At 39.0% G+C, this 17735-nt stretch overlaps 17 non-coding genes and 27 pseudogenes across 17 annotated transcripts; all 44 read right to left on the reverse strand.

Moving 5' to 3' along the window:
* Window positions 1-308: 308 nt before the first annotated feature.
* LOC122339919 lies at window positions 309-427 on the reverse strand. The gene has a single exon (XR_006250093.1). It is a non-coding gene; the product is annotated as a 5S ribosomal RNA (ribosomal RNA).
* A 274-nt stretch (window positions 428-701) lies between these two features.
* On the reverse strand, window positions 702-820 carry LOC122339882 (annotated as a pseudogene).
* A 273-nt stretch (window positions 821-1093) lies between these two features.
* On the reverse strand, window positions 1094-1212 carry LOC122339917. The gene has a single exon (XR_006250091.1). It is a non-coding gene; the product is annotated as a 5S ribosomal RNA (ribosomal RNA).
* A 273-nt stretch (window positions 1213-1485) lies between these two features.
* On the reverse strand, window positions 1486-1604 carry LOC122339921 (annotated as a pseudogene).
* A 275-nt stretch (window positions 1605-1879) lies between these two features.
* LOC122339877 lies at window positions 1880-1998 on the reverse strand (annotated as a pseudogene).
* Window positions 1999-2270: 272 nt separating this feature from the next.
* Window positions 2271-2389, reverse strand: LOC122339906. Its single transcript, XR_006250081.1, has one exon. It is a non-coding gene; the product is annotated as a 5S ribosomal RNA (ribosomal RNA).
* Window positions 2390-2661: 272 nt separating this feature from the next.
* LOC122339894 lies at window positions 2662-2778 on the reverse strand (annotated as a pseudogene).
* Window positions 2779-3053: 275 nt separating this feature from the next.
* Window positions 3054-3172, reverse strand: LOC122339918. Its single transcript, XR_006250092.1, has one exon. It is a non-coding gene; the product is annotated as a 5S ribosomal RNA (ribosomal RNA).
* A 273-nt stretch (window positions 3173-3445) lies between these two features.
* LOC122339929 lies at window positions 3446-3564 on the reverse strand. The gene has a single exon (XR_006250094.1). It is a non-coding gene; the product is annotated as a 5S ribosomal RNA (ribosomal RNA).
* Window positions 3565-3837: 273 nt separating this feature from the next.
* On the reverse strand, window positions 3838-3956 carry LOC122339941. The gene has a single exon (XR_006250095.1). It is a non-coding gene; the product is annotated as a 5S ribosomal RNA (ribosomal RNA).
* A 271-nt stretch (window positions 3957-4227) lies between these two features.
* LOC122339896 lies at window positions 4228-4346 on the reverse strand (annotated as a pseudogene).
* A 276-nt stretch (window positions 4347-4622) lies between these two features.
* On the reverse strand, window positions 4623-4741 carry LOC122339922 (annotated as a pseudogene).
* Window positions 4742-5015: 274 nt separating this feature from the next.
* On the reverse strand, window positions 5016-5134 carry LOC122339879. The gene has a single exon (XR_006250071.1). It is a non-coding gene; the product is annotated as a 5S ribosomal RNA (ribosomal RNA).
* A 270-nt stretch (window positions 5135-5404) lies between these two features.
* Window positions 5405-5523, reverse strand: LOC122339923 (annotated as a pseudogene).
* A 273-nt stretch (window positions 5524-5796) lies between these two features.
* On the reverse strand, window positions 5797-5915 carry LOC122339890. Its single transcript, XR_006250072.1, has one exon. It is a non-coding gene; the product is annotated as a 5S ribosomal RNA (ribosomal RNA).
* A 272-nt stretch (window positions 5916-6187) lies between these two features.
* LOC122339924 lies at window positions 6188-6306 on the reverse strand (annotated as a pseudogene).
* Window positions 6307-6578: 272 nt separating this feature from the next.
* LOC122339898 lies at window positions 6579-6697 on the reverse strand. Its single transcript, XR_006250073.1, has one exon. It is a non-coding gene; the product is annotated as a 5S ribosomal RNA (ribosomal RNA).
* Window positions 6698-6971: 274 nt separating this feature from the next.
* LOC122339899 lies at window positions 6972-7090 on the reverse strand. Its single transcript, XR_006250074.1, has one exon. It is a non-coding gene; the product is annotated as a 5S ribosomal RNA (ribosomal RNA).
* A 274-nt stretch (window positions 7091-7364) lies between these two features.
* LOC122339925 lies at window positions 7365-7483 on the reverse strand (annotated as a pseudogene).
* Window positions 7484-7757: 274 nt separating this feature from the next.
* On the reverse strand, window positions 7758-7876 carry LOC122339900. Its single transcript, XR_006250075.1, has one exon. It is a non-coding gene; the product is annotated as a 5S ribosomal RNA (ribosomal RNA).
* Window positions 7877-8150: 274 nt separating this feature from the next.
* LOC122339875 lies at window positions 8151-8268 on the reverse strand (annotated as a pseudogene).
* A 274-nt stretch (window positions 8269-8542) lies between these two features.
* Window positions 8543-8661, reverse strand: LOC122339926 (annotated as a pseudogene).
* Window positions 8662-8935: 274 nt separating this feature from the next.
* Window positions 8936-9054, reverse strand: LOC122339927 (annotated as a pseudogene).
* Window positions 9055-9328: 274 nt separating this feature from the next.
* On the reverse strand, window positions 9329-9452 carry LOC122339880 (annotated as a pseudogene).
* A 277-nt stretch (window positions 9453-9729) lies between these two features.
* LOC122339928 lies at window positions 9730-9848 on the reverse strand (annotated as a pseudogene).
* Window positions 9849-10122: 274 nt separating this feature from the next.
* LOC122339920 lies at window positions 10123-10241 on the reverse strand (annotated as a pseudogene).
* Window positions 10242-10515: 274 nt separating this feature from the next.
* On the reverse strand, window positions 10516-10634 carry LOC122339901. Its single transcript, XR_006250076.1, has one exon. It is a non-coding gene; the product is annotated as a 5S ribosomal RNA (ribosomal RNA).
* Window positions 10635-10907: 273 nt separating this feature from the next.
* Window positions 10908-11026, reverse strand: LOC122339930 (annotated as a pseudogene).
* Window positions 11027-11300: 274 nt separating this feature from the next.
* LOC122339931 lies at window positions 11301-11419 on the reverse strand (annotated as a pseudogene).
* Window positions 11420-11690: 271 nt separating this feature from the next.
* Window positions 11691-11809, reverse strand: LOC122339902. Its single transcript, XR_006250077.1, has one exon. It is a non-coding gene; the product is annotated as a 5S ribosomal RNA (ribosomal RNA).
* Window positions 11810-12085: 276 nt separating this feature from the next.
* On the reverse strand, window positions 12086-12206 carry LOC122339874 (annotated as a pseudogene).
* A 274-nt stretch (window positions 12207-12480) lies between these two features.
* Window positions 12481-12599, reverse strand: LOC122339903. Its single transcript, XR_006250078.1, has one exon. It is a non-coding gene; the product is annotated as a 5S ribosomal RNA (ribosomal RNA).
* A 276-nt stretch (window positions 12600-12875) lies between these two features.
* Window positions 12876-12994, reverse strand: LOC122339904. The gene has a single exon (XR_006250079.1). It is a non-coding gene; the product is annotated as a 5S ribosomal RNA (ribosomal RNA).
* A 273-nt stretch (window positions 12995-13267) lies between these two features.
* LOC122339932 lies at window positions 13268-13386 on the reverse strand (annotated as a pseudogene).
* Window positions 13387-13663: 277 nt separating this feature from the next.
* Window positions 13664-13780, reverse strand: LOC122339884 (annotated as a pseudogene).
* Window positions 13781-14054: 274 nt separating this feature from the next.
* Window positions 14055-14178, reverse strand: LOC122339895 (annotated as a pseudogene).
* Window positions 14179-14453: 275 nt separating this feature from the next.
* Window positions 14454-14576, reverse strand: LOC122339878 (annotated as a pseudogene).
* Window positions 14577-15254: 678 nt separating this feature from the next.
* LOC122339933 lies at window positions 15255-15373 on the reverse strand (annotated as a pseudogene).
* A 273-nt stretch (window positions 15374-15646) lies between these two features.
* Window positions 15647-15765, reverse strand: LOC122339934 (annotated as a pseudogene).
* A 276-nt stretch (window positions 15766-16041) lies between these two features.
* Window positions 16042-16160, reverse strand: LOC122339905. Its single transcript, XR_006250080.1, has one exon. It is a non-coding gene; the product is annotated as a 5S ribosomal RNA (ribosomal RNA).
* Window positions 16161-16433: 273 nt separating this feature from the next.
* On the reverse strand, window positions 16434-16554 carry LOC122339945 (annotated as a pseudogene).
* A 273-nt stretch (window positions 16555-16827) lies between these two features.
* LOC122339907 lies at window positions 16828-16946 on the reverse strand. Its single transcript, XR_006250082.1, has one exon. It is a non-coding gene; the product is annotated as a 5S ribosomal RNA (ribosomal RNA).
* Window positions 16947-17220: 274 nt separating this feature from the next.
* LOC122339942 lies at window positions 17221-17340 on the reverse strand (annotated as a pseudogene).
* A 277-nt stretch (window positions 17341-17617) lies between these two features.
* On the reverse strand, window positions 17618-17733 carry LOC122339893 (annotated as a pseudogene).
* Between the last annotated feature and the right edge of the window lie 2 nt (window positions 17734-17735).

Here is a 17735-nt window from a genome sequence, read left to right on the forward strand (position 1 = left end):
ACGAGATCAGGTGTGAACAGGTGGATGGCCGTAAGCCAAAGCTGCAGCAAAAAGCCCCTATTTTAAGGTGAGGCACACTAAGTGCCATTATACTAGATAAGTAATGAATGAAATACAAAAATACTTCAAAAATGAGCTACATTAAAGATAAGAGCATTAGTTAAGTAGTTAAAAACAGTCAAACTCTGTTTAAAGAACAGCTACTTTAAAGGCAATTGAATTTAATAAGAAGTAAGGGAAAGCAAAGAGCTGGTCAAACTTTGGCCACACTAAGGGCCAGTGTATTAGATAAGTAGTGAAAAACTCAAAACTTACAGCACCTGGTATTCCTAGGCAGTCTCCCATCCAAGTACTAACTAGGCCCAACTCTGCTTAGCTTCTGAGATCAGACGAGATCAGGCGTGAACAGGGTGGGATGGCCGTAAGTGAAAGCTGCTGCAAAAAGCCCCTATTTTAAGGTGAGGCACACTAAGTGCCATTATACTAGATAAGTAATGAGAATGAAATACAAAAATACTTCAAAATGAGCTACATTAAAGATAAGAGCATTAGTTAAGTAGTTAAAAACAGTCAAACTCTGTTTAAAGAACAGCTACTTTAAAGGCAATTGAATTAAATAAGCAGTAAGGGAAAGCAAAGAGCTGGTCAAACTTTGGCCACACTAAGGGCCAGTGTATTAGATAAGTAGTGAAAAATCTCAAAACTTACAGCACCTGGTATTCCTAGGCAGTCTCCCATCCAAGTACTAACAAGGCCCAACTCTGCTTAGCTTCTGAGATCAGACGAGATCAGGCCTGAACAGGGTGGGATGGCCGTAAGCGAAAGCTGCTGCAAAAAGCCCCCTATTTTAAGAAGAGGCACACTAAGTGCCATTATACTAGATAAGTAATGAATGAAATACAAAAAATACTTCAAAATGAGCTACATTAAAGATAAGAGCATTAGTTAAGTAGTTAAAAACAGTCAAACTCTGTTTAAAGAACAGCTACTTTAAAGGCAATTGAATTAAATAAGCAGTAAGGGAAAGCAAAGAGCTGGTCAAACTTTGGCCACACTAAGGGCCAGTGTATTAGATAAGTAGTGAAAAACTCAAAACTTACAGCACCTGGTATTCCTAGGCAGTCTCCCATCCAAGTACTAACTAGGCCCAACTCTGCTTAGCTTCTGAGATCAGACGAGATCAGGTGTGAACAGGGTGGGATGGCCGTAAGCCAAAGCTGCAGCAAAAAGCCCCCTATTTTAAGGTGAGGCACACTAAGTGCCATTATACTAGATAAGTAATGAATGAAATACAAAAATACTTCAAAATGAGCTACATTAAAGATAAGAGCATTAGTTAAGTAGTTAAAAACAGTCAAACTCTGTTTAAAGAACAGCTACTTTAAAGGCAATTGAATTAAATAAGCAGTAAGGAAAGCAAAGAGCTGGTCAAACTTTGGCCACACTAAGGGCCAGTGTATTAGATAAGTAGTGAAAAAACTCAAAAACTTACAGCACCTGGTATTCCTAGGCAGTCTCCCATCCAAGTACTAACTAGGCCCAACTCTGCTTAGCTTCTGAGATCAGACGAGATCAGGCGTGAACAGGGTGGGATGGCCGTAAGCGAAAGCTGCTGCAAAAAGCTCCCTATTTTAAGGTGAGGCACACTAAGTGCCATTATACTAGATAAGTAATGAATGAAATACAAAAAATACTTAAAAATGAGCTACATTAAAGATAAGAGCATTAGTTAAGTAGTTAAAAACAGTCAAACTCTGTTTAAAGAACAGCTACTTTAAAGGCAATTGAATTAAATAAGCAGTAAGGGAAAGCAAAGAGCTGGTCAAACTTTGGCCACACTAAGGGCCAGTGTATTAGATAAGTAGTGAAAAAACTCAAAAACTTACAGCACCTGGTATTCCTAGGCAGTCTCCCATCCAAGTACTAACTAGGCCCAACTCTGCTTAGCTTCTGAGATCAGACGAGATCAGGCCTGAACAGGGTGGGATGGCCGTAAGCTAAAGCTGCTGCAAAAGCCCCCTATTTTAAGGTGAGGCACACTAAGTGCCATTATACTAGATAAGTAATGAATGAAATACAAAAAAATACTCAAAATGAGCTACATTAAAGATAAGAGCATTAGTTAAGTAGTTAAAAACAGTCAAACTCTGTTTAAAGAACAGCTACTTTAAAGGCAATTGAATTAAATAAGCAGTAAGGGAAAGCAAAGAGCTGGTCAAACTTTGGCCACACTAAGGGCCAGTGTATTAGATAAGTAGTGAAAAACTCAAAACTTACAGCACCTGGTATTCCTAGGCAGTCTCCCATCCAAGTACTAACTAGGCCCAACTCTGCTTAGCTTCTGAGATCAGACGAGATCAGGCGTGAACAGGGTGGTATGGCCGTAAGCTTAAAGCTGCTGCAAAAAGCCCCTATTTTAAGGTGAGGCACACTAAGTGCCATTATACTAGATAAGTAATGAATGAAATACAAAAATACTTCAAAATGAGCTACATTAAAGATAAGAGCATTAGTTAAGTAGTTAAAAACAGTCAAACTCTGTTTAAAGAACAGCTACTTTAAAGGCAATTGAATTAAATAAGCAGTAAGGGAAAGCAAAGAGCTGGTCAAACTTTGGCCACACTAAGGGCCAGTGTATTAGATAAGTAGTGAAAAACTCAAAACTTACAGCACCTGGTATTCCTAGGCAGTCTCCCATCCAAGTACTAACTAGGCCCAACTCTGCTTAGCTTCTGAGATCAGACGAGATCAGGCGTGAACAGGGTGGTGGCCGTGTAGCTAAAAGCTGCTGCAAAAAGCCCCTATTTTAAGGTGAGGCACACTAAGTGCCATTATACTAGATAAGTAATGAATGAAATACAAAAAAATACTTCAAAATGAGCTACATTAAAGATAAGAGCATTAGTTAAGTAGTTAAAACAGTCAAACTCTGTTTAAAGAACAGCTACTTTAAAGGCAATTGAATTAAATAAGCAGTAAGGGAAAGCAAAGAGCTGGTCAAACTTTGGCCACACTAAGGGCCAGTGTATTAGATAAGTAGTGAAAAACTCAAAAACTTACAGCACCTGGTATTCCTAGGCAGTCTCCCATCCAAGTACTAACTAGGCCCAACTCTGCTTAGCTTCTGAGATCAGACGAGATCAGGCGTGAACAGGGTGGTATGGCCGTAAGCGAAAGCTGCTGCAAAAAGCCCCTATTTTAAGGTGAGGCACACTAAGTGCCATTATACTAGATAAGTAATGAATGAAATACAAAAAATACTTCAAAATGAGCTACATTAAAGATAAGAGCATTAGTTAAGTAGTTAAAAACAGTCAAACTCTGTTTAAAGAACAGCTACTTTAAAGGCAATTGAATTAAATAAGCAGTAATGGAAAGCAAAGAGCTGGTCAAACTTTGGCCACACTAAGGGCCAGTGTATTAGATAAGTAGTGAAAAACTCAAAAACTTACAGCACCTGGTATTCCTAGGCAGTCTCCCATCCAAGTACTAACTAGGCCCAACTCTGCTTAGCTTCTGAGATCAGACGAGATCAGGCGTGAACAGGGTGGTATGGCCGTAAGCGAAAGCTGCTGCAAAAAGCCCCCTATTTTAAGGTGAGGCACACTAAGTGCCATTATACTAGATAAGTAATGAATGAAATACAAAAAATACTTCAAAATGAGCTACATTAAAGATAAGAGCATTAGTTAAGTAGTTAAAAACAGTCAAACTCTGTTTAAAGAACAGCTACTTTAAAGGCAATTGAATTAAATAAGCAGTAAGGGAAAGCAAAGAGCTGGTCAAACTTTGGCCACACTAAGGGCCAGTGTATTAGATAAGTAGTGAAAAACTCAAAACTTACAGCACCTGGTATTCCTAGGCAGTCTCCCATCCAAGTACTAACTAGGCCCAACTCTGCTTAGCTTCTGAGATCAGACGAGATCAGGCGTGAACAGGGTGGTATGGCCGTAAGCGAAAGCTGCTGCAAAAAGCCCCTATTTTAAGGTGAGGCACACTAAGTGCCATTATACTAGATAAGTAATGAATGAAATACAAAAATACTTCAAAATGAGCTACATTAAAGATAAGAGCATTAGTTAAGTAGTTAAAAACAGTCAAACTCTGTTTAAAGAACAGCTACTTTAAAGGCAATTGAATTAAATAAGCAGTAAGGGAAAGCAAAGAGCTGGTCAAACTTTGGCCACACTAAGGGCCAGTGTATTAGATAAGTAGTGAAAAACTCAAAACTTACAGCACCTGGTATTCCTAGGCAGTCTCCCATCCAAGTACTAACTAGGCCCACTCTCTGCTTAGCTTCTGAGATCAGACGAGATCAGGCGTGAACAGGGTGGTATGGCCGAAGCAAAAGCTGCTGCAAAAAGCCCCCTATTTTAAGGTGAGGCACACTAAGTGCCATTATACTAGATAAGTAATGAATGAAATACAAAAAAATACTTCAAAATGAGCTACATTAAAGATAAGAGCATTAGTTAAGTAGTTAAAAACAGTCAAACTCTGTTTAAAGAACAGCTACTTTAAAGGCAATTGAATTAAATAAGCAGTAAGGGAAAGCAAAGAGCTGGTCAAACTTTGGCCACACTAAGGGCCAGTGTATTAGATAAGTAGTGAAAAAACTCAAAAACTTACAGCACCTGGTATTCCTAGGCAGTCTCCCATCCAAGTACTAACTAGGCCCAACTCTGCTTAGCTTCTGAGATCAGACGAGATCAGGCGTGAACAGGGTGGGATGGCCGTAAGCTAAAGCTGCTGCAAAAAGCCCCTATTTTAAGGTGAGGCACACTAAGTGCCATTATACTAGATAAGTAATGAATGAAATACAAAAAAATACTTCAAAATGAGCTACATTAAAGATAAGAGCATTAGTTAAGTAGTTAAAAACAGTCAAACTCTGTTTAAAGAACAGCTACTTTAAAGGCAATTGAATTAAATAAGCAGTAAGGGAAAGCAAAGAGCTGGTCAAACTTTGGCCACACTAAGGGCCAGTGTATTAGATAAGTAGTGAAAAACTCAAAAACTTACAGCACCTGGTATTCCTAGGCAGTCTCCCATCCAAGTACTAACTAGGCCCAACTCTGCTTAGCTTCTGAGATCAGACGAGATCAGGCGTGAACAGGGTGGTATGGCCGTAAGCGAAAGCTGCTGCAAAAAGCCCCTATTTTAAGGTGAGGCACACTAAGTGCCATTATACTAGATAAGTAATGAATGAAATACAAAAAAATACTTCAAAATGAGCTACATTAAAGATAAGAGCATTAGTTAAGTAGTTAAAAACAGTCAAACTCTGTTTAAAGAACAGCTACTTTAAAGGCAATTGAATTAAATAAGCAGTAAGGGAGCAAAGAGCTGGTCAAACTTTGGCCACACTAGGGCCAGTGTATTAGATAAGTAGTGAAAAACTCAAAACTTACAGCACCTGGTATTCCTAGGCAGTCTCCCATCCAAGTACTAACTAGGCCCAACTCTGCTTAGCTTCTGAGATCAGACGAGATCAGGCGTGAACAGGGTGGGATGGCCGTAAGCTAAAGCTGCTGCAAAAAGCCCCTATTTTAAGGTGAGGCACACTAAGTGCCATTATACTAGATAAGTAATGAATGAAATACAAAAAATACTTCAAAATGAGCTACATTAAAGATAAGAGCATTAGTTAAGTAGTTAAAAACAGTCAAACTCTGTTTAAAGAACAGCTACTTTAAAGGCAATTGAATTAAATAAGCAGTAAGGGAAAGCAAAGAGCTGGTCAAACTTTGGCCACACTAAGGGCCAGTGTATTAGATAAGTAGTGAAAAACTCAAAAACTTACAGCACCTGGTATTCCTAGGCAGTCTCCCATCCAAGTACTAACTAGGCCCAACTCTGCTTAGCTTCTGAGATCAGACGAGATCAGGCGTGAACAGGGTGGTATGGCCGTAAGCGAAAGCTGCTGCAAAAGCCCCTATTTTAAGGTGAGGCACACTAAGTGCCATTATACTAGATAAGTAATGAATGAAATACAAAAAATACTTCAAAATGAGCTACATTAAAGATAAGAGCATTAGTTAAGTAGTTAAAAACAGTCAAACTCTGTTTAAAGAACAGCTACTTTAAAGGCAATTGAATTAAATAAGCAGTAAGGGAAAGCAAAGAGCTGGTCAAACTTTGGCCACACTAAGGGCCAGTGTATTAGATAAGTAGTGAAAAACTCAAAAACTTACAGCACCTGGTATTCCTAGGCAGTCTCCCATCCAAGTACTAACTAGGCCCAACTCTGCTTAGCTTCTGAGATCAGACGAGATCAGGCGTGAACAGGGTGGGATGGCCGTAAGCAAAAGCTGCTGCAAAAAGCCCCTATTTTAAGGTGAGGCACACTAAGTGCCATTATACTAGATAAGTAATGAATGAAATACAAAAAATACTTCAAAATGAGCTACATTAAAGATAAGAGCATTAGTTAAGTAGTTAAAAACAGTCAAACTCTGTTTAAAGAACAGCTACTTTAAAGGCAATTGAATTAAATAAGCAGTAAGGGAAAGCAAAGAGCTGGTCAAACTTTGGCCACACTAAGGGCCAGTGTATTAGATAAGTAGTGAAAAACTCAAAACTTACAGCACCTGGTATTCCTAGGCAGTCTCCCATCCAAGTACTAACTAGGCCCAACTCTGCTTAGCTTCTGAGATCAGACGAGATCAGGCGTGAACAGGGTGGTATGGCCGTAAGCTAAAGCTGCTGCAAAAAGCCCTATTTTAAGGTGAGGCACACTAAGTGCCATTATACTAGATAAGTAATGAATGAAATACAAAAAAATACTTCAAAATGAGCTACATTAAAGATAAGAGCATTAGTTAAGTAGTTAAAAACAGTCAAACTCTGTTTAAAGAACAGCTACTTTAAAGGCAATTGAATTAAATAAGCAGTAAGGGAAAGCAAAGAGCTGGTCAAACTTTGGCCACACTAAGGGCCAGTGTATTAGATAAGTAGTGAAAAAACTCAAAAACTTACAGCACCTGGTATTCCTAGGCAGTCTCCCATCCAAGTACTAACTAGGCCCAACTCTGCTTAGCTTCTGAGATCAGACGAGATCAGGCGTGAACAGGGTGGTATGGCCGTAAGCGAAAGCTGCTGCAAAAAGCCCCCTATTTTAAGGTGAGGCACACTAAGTGCCATTATACTAGATAAGTAATGAATGAAATACAAAAATACTTCAAAATGAGCTACATTAAAGATAAGAGCATTAGTTAAGTAGTTAAAAACAGTCAAACTCTGTTTAAAGAACAGCTACTTTAAAGGCAATTGAATTAAATAAGCAGTAAGGGAAAGCAAAGAGCTGGTCAAACTTTGGCCACACTAAGGGCCAGTGTATTAGATAAGTAGTGAAAAAACTCAAAAACTTACAGCACCTGGTATTCCTAGGCAGTCTCCCATCCAAGTACTAACTAGGCCCAACTCTGCTTAGCTTCTGAGATCAGACGAGATCAGGCGTGAACAGGGTGGGATGGCCGTAAGCGAAAGCTGCTGCAAAAAGCCCCTATTTTAAGGTGAGGCACACTAAGTGCCATTATACTAGATAAGTAATGAATGAAATACAAAAAAATACTTCAAAATGAGCTACATTAAAGATAAGAGCATTAGTTAAGTAGTTAAAAACAGTCAAACTCTGTTTAAAGAACAGCTACTTTAAAGGCAATTGAATTAAATAAGCAGTAAGGGAAAGCAAAGAGCTGGTCAAACTTTGGCCACACTAAGGGCCAGTGTATTAGATAAGTAGTGAAAAACTCAAAAACTTACAGCACCTGGTATTCCTAGGCAGTCTCCCATCCAAGTACTAACTAGGCCCAACTCTGCTTAGCTTCTGAGATCAGACGAGATCAGGCGTGAACAGGGTGGTATGGCCGTAAGCTAAAGCTGCTGCAAAAAGCCCCCTATTTTAAGGTGAGGCACACTAAGTGCCATTATACTAGATAAGTAATGAATGAAATACAAAAATATACTTCAAAATGAGCTACATTAAAGATAAGAGCATTAGTTAAGTAGTTAAAAACAGTCAAACTCTGTTTAAAGAACAGCTACTTTAAAGGCAATTGAATTAAATAAGCAGTAAGGGAAAGCAAAGAGCTGGTCAAACTTTGGCCACACTAAGGGCCAGTGTATTAGATAAGTAGTGAAAAACTCAAAACTTACAGCACCTGGTATTCCTAGGCAGTCTCCCATCCAAGTACTAACTAGGCCCAACTCTGCTTAGCTTCTGAGATCAGACGAGATCAGGCGTGAACAGGTGGTATGGCCGTAAGCTAAAGCTGCTGCAAAAAGCCCCTATTTTAAGGTGAGGCACACTAAGTGCCATTATACTAGATAAGTAATGAATGAAATACAAAAAAATACTTCAAAATGAGCTACATTAAAGATAAGAGCATTAGTTAAGTAGTTAAAAACAGTCAAACTCTGTTTAAAGAACAGCTACTTTAAAGGCAATTGAATTAAATAAGCAGTAAGGGAAAGCAAAGAGCTGGTCAAACTTTGGCCACACTAAGGGCCAGTGTATTAGATAAGTAGTGAAAAACTCAAAAACTTACAGCACCTGGTATTCCTAGGCAGTCTCCCATCCAAGTACTAACTAGGCCCAACTCTGCTTAGCTTCTGAGATCAGACGAGATCAGGCGTGAACAGGGTGGGATGGCCGTAAGCTAAAGCTGCTGCAAAAAGCCCCTATTTTAAGGTGAGGCACACTAAGTGCCATTATACTAGATAAGTAATGAATGAAATACAAAAAAATACTTCAAAATGAGCTACATTAAAGATAAGAGCATTAGTTAAGTAGTTAAAAACAGTCAAACTCTGTTTAAAGAACAGCTACTTTAAAGGCAATTGAATTAAATAAGCAGTAAGGGAAAGCAAAGAGCTGGTCAAACTTTGGCCACACTAAGGGCCAGTGTATTAGATAAGTAGTGAAAAACTCAAAAACTTACAGCACCTGGTATTCCTAGGCAGTCTCCCATCCAAGTACTAACTAGGCCCAACTCTGCTTAGCTTCTGAGATCAGACGAGATCAGGCGTGAACAGGGTGGGATGGCCGTAAGCTAAAAGCTGCTGCAAAAAGCCCCTATTTTAAGGTGAGGCACACTAAGTGCCATTATACTAGATAAGTAATGAATGAAATACAAAAAAATACTTCAAAATGAGCTACATTAAAGATAAGAGCATTAGTTAAGTAGTTAAAAACAGTCAAACTCTGTTTAAAGAACAGCTACTTTAAAGGCAATTGAATTAAATAAGCAGTAAGGGAAAGCAAAGAGCTGGTCAAACTTTGGCCACACTAAGGGCCAGTGTATTAGATAAGTAGTGAAAAACTCAAAACTTACAGCACCTGGTATTCCTAGGCAGTCTCCCATCCAAGTACTAACTAGGCCCAACTCTGCTTAGCTTCTGAGATCAGACGAGATCAGATCAGGCGTGAACAGGGTGGTATGGCCATAAGCTAAAGCTGCTGCAAAAAGCCCCCTATTTTAAGGTGAGGCACACTAAGTGCCATTATACTAGATAAGTAATGAATGAAATACAAAAATACTACTTCAAAATGAGCTACATTAAAGATAAGAGCATTAGTTAAGTAGTTAAAAACAGTCAAACTCTGTTTAAAGAACAGCTACTTTAAAGGCAATTGAATTAAATAAGCAGTAAGGGAAAGCAAAGAGCTGGTCAAACTTTGGCCACACTAAGGGCCAGTGTATTAGATAAGTAGTGAAAAAACTCAAAAACTTACAGCACCTGGTATTCCTAGGCAGTCTCCCATCCAAGTACTAACTAGGCCCAACTCTGCTTAGCTTCTGAGATCAGACGAGATCAGGCGTGAACAGGGTGGGATGGCCGTAAGCTAAAGCTGCTGCAAAAAGCCCCCTATTTTAAGGTGAGGCACACTAAGTGCCATTATACTAGATAAGTAATGAATGAAATACAAAAAATACTTCAAAATGAGCTACATTAAAGATAAGAGCATTAGTTAAGTAGTTAAAAACAGTCAAACTCTGTTTAAAGAACAGCTACTTTAAAGGCAATTGAATTAAATAAGCAGTAAGGGAAAGCAAAGAGCTGGTCAAACTTTTGGCCACACTAAGGGCCAGTGTATTAGATAAGTAGTGAAAAACTCAAAACTTACAGCACCTGGTATTCCTAGGCAGTCTCCCATCCAAGTACTAACTAGGCCCAACTCTGCTTAGCTTCTGAGATCAGACGAGATCAGGCGTGAACAGGGTGGTATGGCCGTAAAGCTAAAGCTGCTGCAAAAAGCCCCTATATTTTAAGGTGAGGCACACTAAGTGCCATTATACTAGATAAGTAATGAATGAAATACAAAAAATACTTCAAAATGAGCTACATTAAAGATAAGAGCATTAGTTAAGTAGTTAAAAACAGTCAAACTCTGTTTAAAGAACAGCTACTTAAAGGCAATTGAATTAAATAAGCAGTAAGGGAAAGCAAAGAGCTGGTCAAACTTTGGCCACACTAAGGGCCAGTGTATTAGATAAGTAGTGAAAAACTCAAAACTTACAGCACCTGGTATTCCTAGGCAGTCTCCCATCCAAGTACTAACTAGGCCCAACTCTGCTTAGCTTCTGAGATCAGACGAGATCAGGCGTGAACAGGGTGGTATGGCCGTAAGCAAAAGCTGCTGCAAAAGCCCCCTATTTTAAGGTGAGGCACACTAAGTGCCATTATACTAGATAAGTAATGAATGAAATACAAAAAAATACTTCAAAATGAGCTACATTAAAGATAAGAGCATTAGTTAAGTAGTTAAAAACAGTCAAACTCTGTTTAAAGAACAGCTACTTTAAAGGCAATTGAATTAAATAAGCAGTAAGGGAAAGCAAAGAGCTGGTCAAACTTTGGCCACACTAAGGGCCAGTGTATTAGATAAGTAGTGAAAAACTCAAAACTTACAGCACCTGGTATTCCTAGGCAGTCTCCCATCCAAGTACTAACTAGGCCCAACTCTGCTTAGCTTCTGAGATCAGACGAGATCAGGCGTGAACAGGGTGGGATGGCCGTAAGCAAAAAGCTGCTGCAAAAAGCCCCTATTTTAAGGTGAGGCACACTAAGTGCCATTATACTAGATAAGTAATGAATGAAATACAAAAAATACTTCAAAATGAGCTACATTAAAGATAAGAGCATTAGTTAAGTAGTTAAAAACAGTCAAACTCTGTTTAAAGAACAGCTACTTTAAAGGCAATTGAATTAAATAAGCAGTAAGGGAAAGCAAAGAGCTGGTCAAACTTTGGCCACACTAAGGGCCAGTGTATTAGATAAGTAGTGAAAAACTCAAAAACTTACAGCACCTGGTATTCCTAGGCAGTCTCCCATCCAAGTACTAACTAGGCCCAACTCTGCTTAGCTTCTGAGATCAGACGAGATCAGGCGTGAACAGGGTGGGATGGCCGTAAGCTAAAGCTGCTGCAAAAAGCCCCTATTTTAAGGTGAGGCACACTAAGTGCCATTATACTAGATAAGTAATGAATGAAATACAAAAAAACTTCAAAATGAGCTACATTAAAGATAAGAGCATTAGTTAAGTAGTTAAAAACAGTCAAACTCTGTTTAAAGAACAGCTACTTTAAAGGCAATTGAATTAAATAAGCAGTAAGGGAAAGCAAAGAGCTGGTCAAACTTTGGCCACACTAAGGGCCAGTGTATTAGATAAGTAGTGAAAAACTCAAAACTTACAGCACCTGGTATTCCTAGGCAGTCTCCCATCCAAGTACTAACTAGGCCCAACTCTGCTTAGCTTCTGAGATCAGACGAGATCAGGCGTGAACAGGGTGGTATGGCCGTAAGCTAAAAGCTGCTGCAAAAAGCCCCTATTTTTAAGGTGAGGCACACTAAGTGCCATTATACTAGATAAGTAATGAATGAAATACAAAAAAATACTTCAAAATGAGCTACATTAAAGATAAGAGCATTAGTTAAGTAGTTAAAAACAGTCAAACTCTGTTTAAAGAACAGCTACTTTAAAGGCAATTGAATTAAATAAGCAGTAAGGGAAAGCAAAGAGCTGGTCAAACTTTGGCCACACTAAGGGCCAGTGTATTAGATAAGTAGTGAAAAACTCAAAAACTTACAGCACACCTGGTATTCCTAGGCAGTCTCCCATCCAAGTACTAACTAGGCCCAACTCTGCTTAGCTTCTGAGATCAGACGAGATCAGGCGTGAACAGGGTGGGATGGCCGTAAGCTAAAGCTGCTGCAAAAGCCCCCTATTTTAAGGTGAGGCACACTAAGTGCCATTATACTAGATAAGTAATGAATGAAATACAAAAAAATACTTCAAAATGAGCTACATTAAAGATAAGAGCATTAGTTAAGTAGTTAAAAACAGTCAAACTCTGTTTAAAGAACAGCTACTTTAAAGGCAATTGAATTAAATAAGCAGTAAGGGAAAGCAAAGAGCTGGTCAAACTTTGGCCACACTAAGGGCCAGTGTATTAGATAAGTAGTGAAAAACTCAAAAACTTACAGCACCTGGTATTCCTAGGCAGTCTCCCATCCAAGTACTAACTAGGCCCAACTCTGCTTAGCTTCTGAGATCAGACGAGATCAGGCGTGAACAGGGTGGTATGGCCGTAAGCTAAAGCTGCTGCAAAAAGCCCCCTATTTTAAGGTGAGGCACACTAAGTGCCATTATACTAGATAAGTAATGAATGAAATACAAAAAAATACTTCAAAATGAGCTACATTAAAGATAAGAGCATTAGTTAAGTAGTTAAAAACAGTCAAACTCTGTTTAAAGAACAGCTACTTTAAAGGCAATTGAATTAAATAAGCAGTAAGGGAAAGCAAAGAGCTGGTCAAACTTTGGCCACACTAAGGGCCAGTGTATTAGATAAGTAGTGAAAAAACTCAAAAACTTACAGCACCTGGTATTCCTAGGCAGTCTCCCATCCAAGTACTAACTAGGCCCAACTCTGCTTAGCTTCTGAGATCAGACGAGATCAGGCGTGAACAGGGTGGTATGGCCGTAAGCAAAAGCTGCTGCAAAAAGCCCCTATTTTAAGGTGAGGCACACTAAGTGCCATTATACTAGATAAGTAATGAATGAAATACAAAAAAATACTTCAAAATGAGCTACATTAAAGATAAGAGCATTAGTTAAGTAGTTAAAAACAGTCAAACTCTGTTTAAAGAACAGCTACTTTAAAGGCAATTGAATTAAATAAGCAGTAAGGGAAAGCAAAGAGCTGGTCAAACTTTGGCCACACTAAGGGCCAGTGTATTAGATAAGTAGTGAAAAACTCAAAACTTACAGCACCTGGTATTCCTAGGCAGTCTCCCATCCAAGTACTAACTAGGCCCAACTCTGCTTAGCTTCTGAGATCAGACGAGATCAGGCGTGAACAGGGTGGGATGGCCGTAAGCAAAAGCTGCTGCAAAAAGCCCCTATTTTAAGGTGAGGCACACTAAGTGCCATTATACTAGATAAGTAATGAATGAAATACAAAAAATACTTCAAAATGAGCTACATTAAAGATAAGAGCATTAGTTAAGTAGTTAAAAACAGTCAAACTCTGTTTAAAGAACAGCTACTTTAAAGGCAATTGAATTAAATAAGCAGTAAGGGAAAGCAAAGAGCTGGTCAAACTTTTGGCCACACTAAGGGCCAGTGTATTAGATAAGTAAGTAGTGAAAAACTCAAAACTTACAGCACCTGGTATTCCTAGGCAGTCTCCCATCCAAGTACTAACTAGGCCCAACTCTGCTTAGCTTCTGAGATCAGACGAGATCAGGCGAACAGGGTGGGATGGCCGTAAGCTAAAAGCTGCTGCAAAAAGCCCCTATTTTAAGGTGAGGCACACTAAGTGCCATTATACTAGATAAGTAATGAATGAAATACAAAAAAATACTTCAAAATGAGCTACATTAAAGATAAGAGCATTAGTTAAGTAGTTAAAAACAGTCAAACTCTGTTTAAAGAACAGCTACTTTAAAGGCAATTGAATTAAATAAGCAGTAAGGGAAAGCAAAGAGCTGGTCAAACTTTGGCCACACTAAGGGCCAGTGTATTAGATAAGTAGTGAAAAACTCAAAACTTACAGCACCTGGTATTCCTAGGCAGTCTCCCATCCAAGTACTAACTAGGCCCAACTCTGCTTAGCTTCTGAGATCAGACGAGATCAGATCAGGCGTGAACAGGTGGGTATGGCCGTAGTTTAAAAGCTGCTGCAAAAAGCCCCTATTTTAAGGTGAGGCACACTAAGTGCCATTATACTAGATAAGTAATGAATGAAATACAAAAAAATACTTCAAAATGAGCTACATTAAAGATAAGAGCATTAGTTAAGTAGTTAAAAACAGTCAAACTCTGTTTAAAGAACAGCTACTTTAAAGGCAATTGAATTAAATAAGCAGTAAGGGAAAGCAAAGAGCTGGTCAAACTTTGGCCACACTAAGGGCCAGTGTATTAGATAAGTAGTGAAAAACTCAAAAACTTACAGCACCTGGTATTCCTAGGCAGTCTCCCATCCAAGTACTAACTAGGCCCAACTCTGCTTAGCTTCTGAGATCAGACGAGATCAGATCAGCGTGAACAGGGTGGTATGGCCGTAAGCGAAAGCTGCTGCAAAAAGCCCCTATTTTAAGGTGAGGCACACTAAGTGCCATTATACTAGATAAGTAATGAATGAAATACAAAAAAATACTTCAAAATGAGCTACATTAAAGATAAGAGCATTAGTTAAGTAGTTAAAAACAGTCAAACTCTGTTTAAAGAACAGCTACTTTAAAGGCAATTGAATAAAATAAGCAGTAAGGAAAGCAAAGAGCTGGAGCCAAACTTTGGCCACACTAAGGCCAGTGTATTAGATAAGTAGTGAAAAACTCAAAAACTTACAGCACCTGGTATTCCAGGCAGTTCCCATCCAAGTACTAACTAGGCCCAATCCAACTCTGCTTAGCTTCTGAGACAGAGACGAGATTCGTGCGTGAACAGGGGTGGTATGGTCGTAAGTTAAAAGCTGCTGCAAAAAGCCCCTATTTATATGGGTGAGGCACACGGGTGCCATTATACTAGATAAGTAATGAATGAAATACAAAAAAATACTTCAAATGAGCTACATTAAAGATAAGAGCATTAGTTAAGTAGTTAAAAATAGTCAAACTCTCTGTTTAAAGAAACAGAAAGCTACTTTAAAGGCAATTTGAATTAAATTAGCAGTAAGGGAAAGCAAAGAGCTGGTCAAACTTTGGCCATCTGGCGCCAGTGTATTAGATAAGCAGTGAAAACTCAAAACTTACAGCACCTGGTATTCCTAGGCAGTCTCCCATCCAAGTACTAACTAGGCCCAACTCTGCTTAGCTTCTGAGATCAGACGAGATCAGGCGTGAACAGGGTGGGATGGCCGTAAGCTAAAGCTGCTGCAAAAAGCCCCTATTTTAAGGTGAGGCACACTAAGTGCCATTATACTAGATAAGTAATGAATGAAATACAAAAAAATACTTCAAAATGAGCTACATTAAAGATAAGAGCATTAGTTAAGTAGTTAAAAACAGTCAAACTCTGTTTAAAGAACAGCTACTTTAAAGGCAATTGAATTAAATAAGCAGTAAGGGAAAGCAAAGAGCTGGTCAAACTTTGGCCACACTAAGGGCCAGTGTATTAGATAAGTAGTGAAAAACTCAAAACTTACAGCACCTGGTATTCCTAGGCAGTCTCCCATCCAAGTACTAACTAGGCCCAACTCTGCTTAGCTTCTGAGATCAGACGAGATCAGGCGTGAACAGGGTGGGATGGCCGTAAGCAAAAGCTGCTGCAAAAAGCCCCCTATTTTAAGGTGAGGCACACTAAGTGCCATTATACTAGATAAGTAATGAATGAAATACAAAAAAATACTTCAAAATGAGCTACATTAAAGATAAGAGCATTAGTTAAGTAGTTAAAAACAGTCAAACTCTGTTTAAAGAACAGCTACTTTAAAGGCAATTGAATTAAATAAGCAGTAAGGGAAAGCAAAGAGCTGGTCAAACTTTGGCCACACTAAGGGCCAGTGTATTAGATAAGTAGTGAAAAAACTCAAAAACTTACAGCACCTGGTATTCCTAGGCAGTCTCCCATCCAAGTACTAACTAGGCCCAACTCTGCTTAGCTTCTGAGATCAGACGAGATCAGGCGTGAACAGGGTGGTATGGCCGTAAGCAAAAGCTGCTGCAAAAAGCCCCTATTTTAAGGTGAGGCACACTAAGTGCCATTATACTAGATAAGTAATGAATGAAATACAAAAAATACTTCAAAATGAGCTACATTAAAGATAAGAGCATTAGTTAAGTAGTTAAAAACAGTCAAACTCTGTTTAAAGAACAGCTACTTTAAAGGCAATTGAATTAAATAAGCAGTAAGGGAAAGCAAAGAGCTGGTCAAACTTTGGCCACACTAAGGGCCAGTGTATTAGATAAGTAGTGAAAAACTCAAAAACTTACAGCACCTGGTATATTCCTAGGCAGTCTCCCATCCAAGTACTAACTAGGCCCAACTCTGCTTAGCTTCTGAGATCAGACGAGATCAGGCGTGAACAGGGTGGTATGGCCGTAAGCAAAGCTGCTGCAAAAAGCCCCTATATTTTAAGGTGAGGCACACTAAGTGCCATTATACTAGATAAGTAATGAATGAAATACAAAAATACTTCAAAATGAGCTACATTAAAGATAAGAGCATTAGTTAAGTAGTTAAAAACAGTCAAACTCTGTTTAAAGAACAGCTACTTTAAAGGCAATTGAATTAAATAAGCAGTAAGGGAAAGCAAAGAGCTGGTCAAACTTTGGCCACACTAAGGGCCAGTGTATTAGATAAGTAGTGAAAAACTCAAAAACTTACAGCACCTGGTATTCCTAGGCAGTCTCCCATCCAAGTACTAACTAGGCCCAACTCTGCTTAGCTTCTGAGATCAGACGAGATCAGGCGTGAACAGGGTGGTATGGCCGTAAGCTAAAGCTGCTGCAAAAAGCCCCCTATTTTAAGGTGAGGCACACTAAGTGCCATTATACTAGATAAGTAATGAATGAAATACAAAAAAATACTTCAAAATGAGCTACATTAAAGATAAGAGCATTAGTTAAGTAGTTAAAAACAGTCAAACTCTGTTTAAAGAACAGCTACTTTAAAGGCAATTGAATTAAATAAGCAGTAAGGGAAAGCAAAGAGCTGGTCAAACTTTGGCCACACTAAGGGCCAGTGTATTAGATAAGTAGTGAAAAACTCAAAACTTACAGCACCTGGTATTCCTAGGCAGTCTCCCATCCAAGTACTAACTAGGCCCAACTCTGCTTAGCTTCTGAGATCAGACGAGATCAGGGCGTGAACAGGGTGGTATGGCCGTAAGCTTAAAGCTGCTGCAAAAGCCCCTATTTTATTTTGGTGAGGCACACTAAGTGCCATTATACTAGATAAGTAATGAATGAAATACAAAAAAATACTTCAAAATGAGCTACATTAAAGATAAGAGCATTAGTTAAGTAGTTAAAAACAGTCAAACTCTGTTTAAAGAACAGCTACTTTAAAGGCAATTGAATTAAATAAGCAGTAAGGGAAAGCAAAGAGCTGGTCAAACTTTGGCCACACTAAGGGCCAGTGTATTAGATAAGTAGTGAAAAACTCAAAAACTTACAGCACCTGGTATTCCTAGGCAGTCTCCCATCCAAGTACTAACTAGGCCCAACTCTGCTTAGCTTCTGAGATCAGACGAGATCAGGCGTGAACAGGGTGGGATGGCCAGTGT

This window comes from Puntigrus tetrazona, unplaced genomic scaffold, assembly GCF_018831695.1.
Source record: "Puntigrus tetrazona isolate hp1 unplaced genomic scaffold, ASM1883169v1 S000000998, whole genome shotgun sequence".
Taxonomy (NCBI): Eukaryota; Metazoa; Chordata; class Actinopteri; order Cypriniformes; family Cyprinidae; genus Puntigrus; species Puntigrus tetrazona.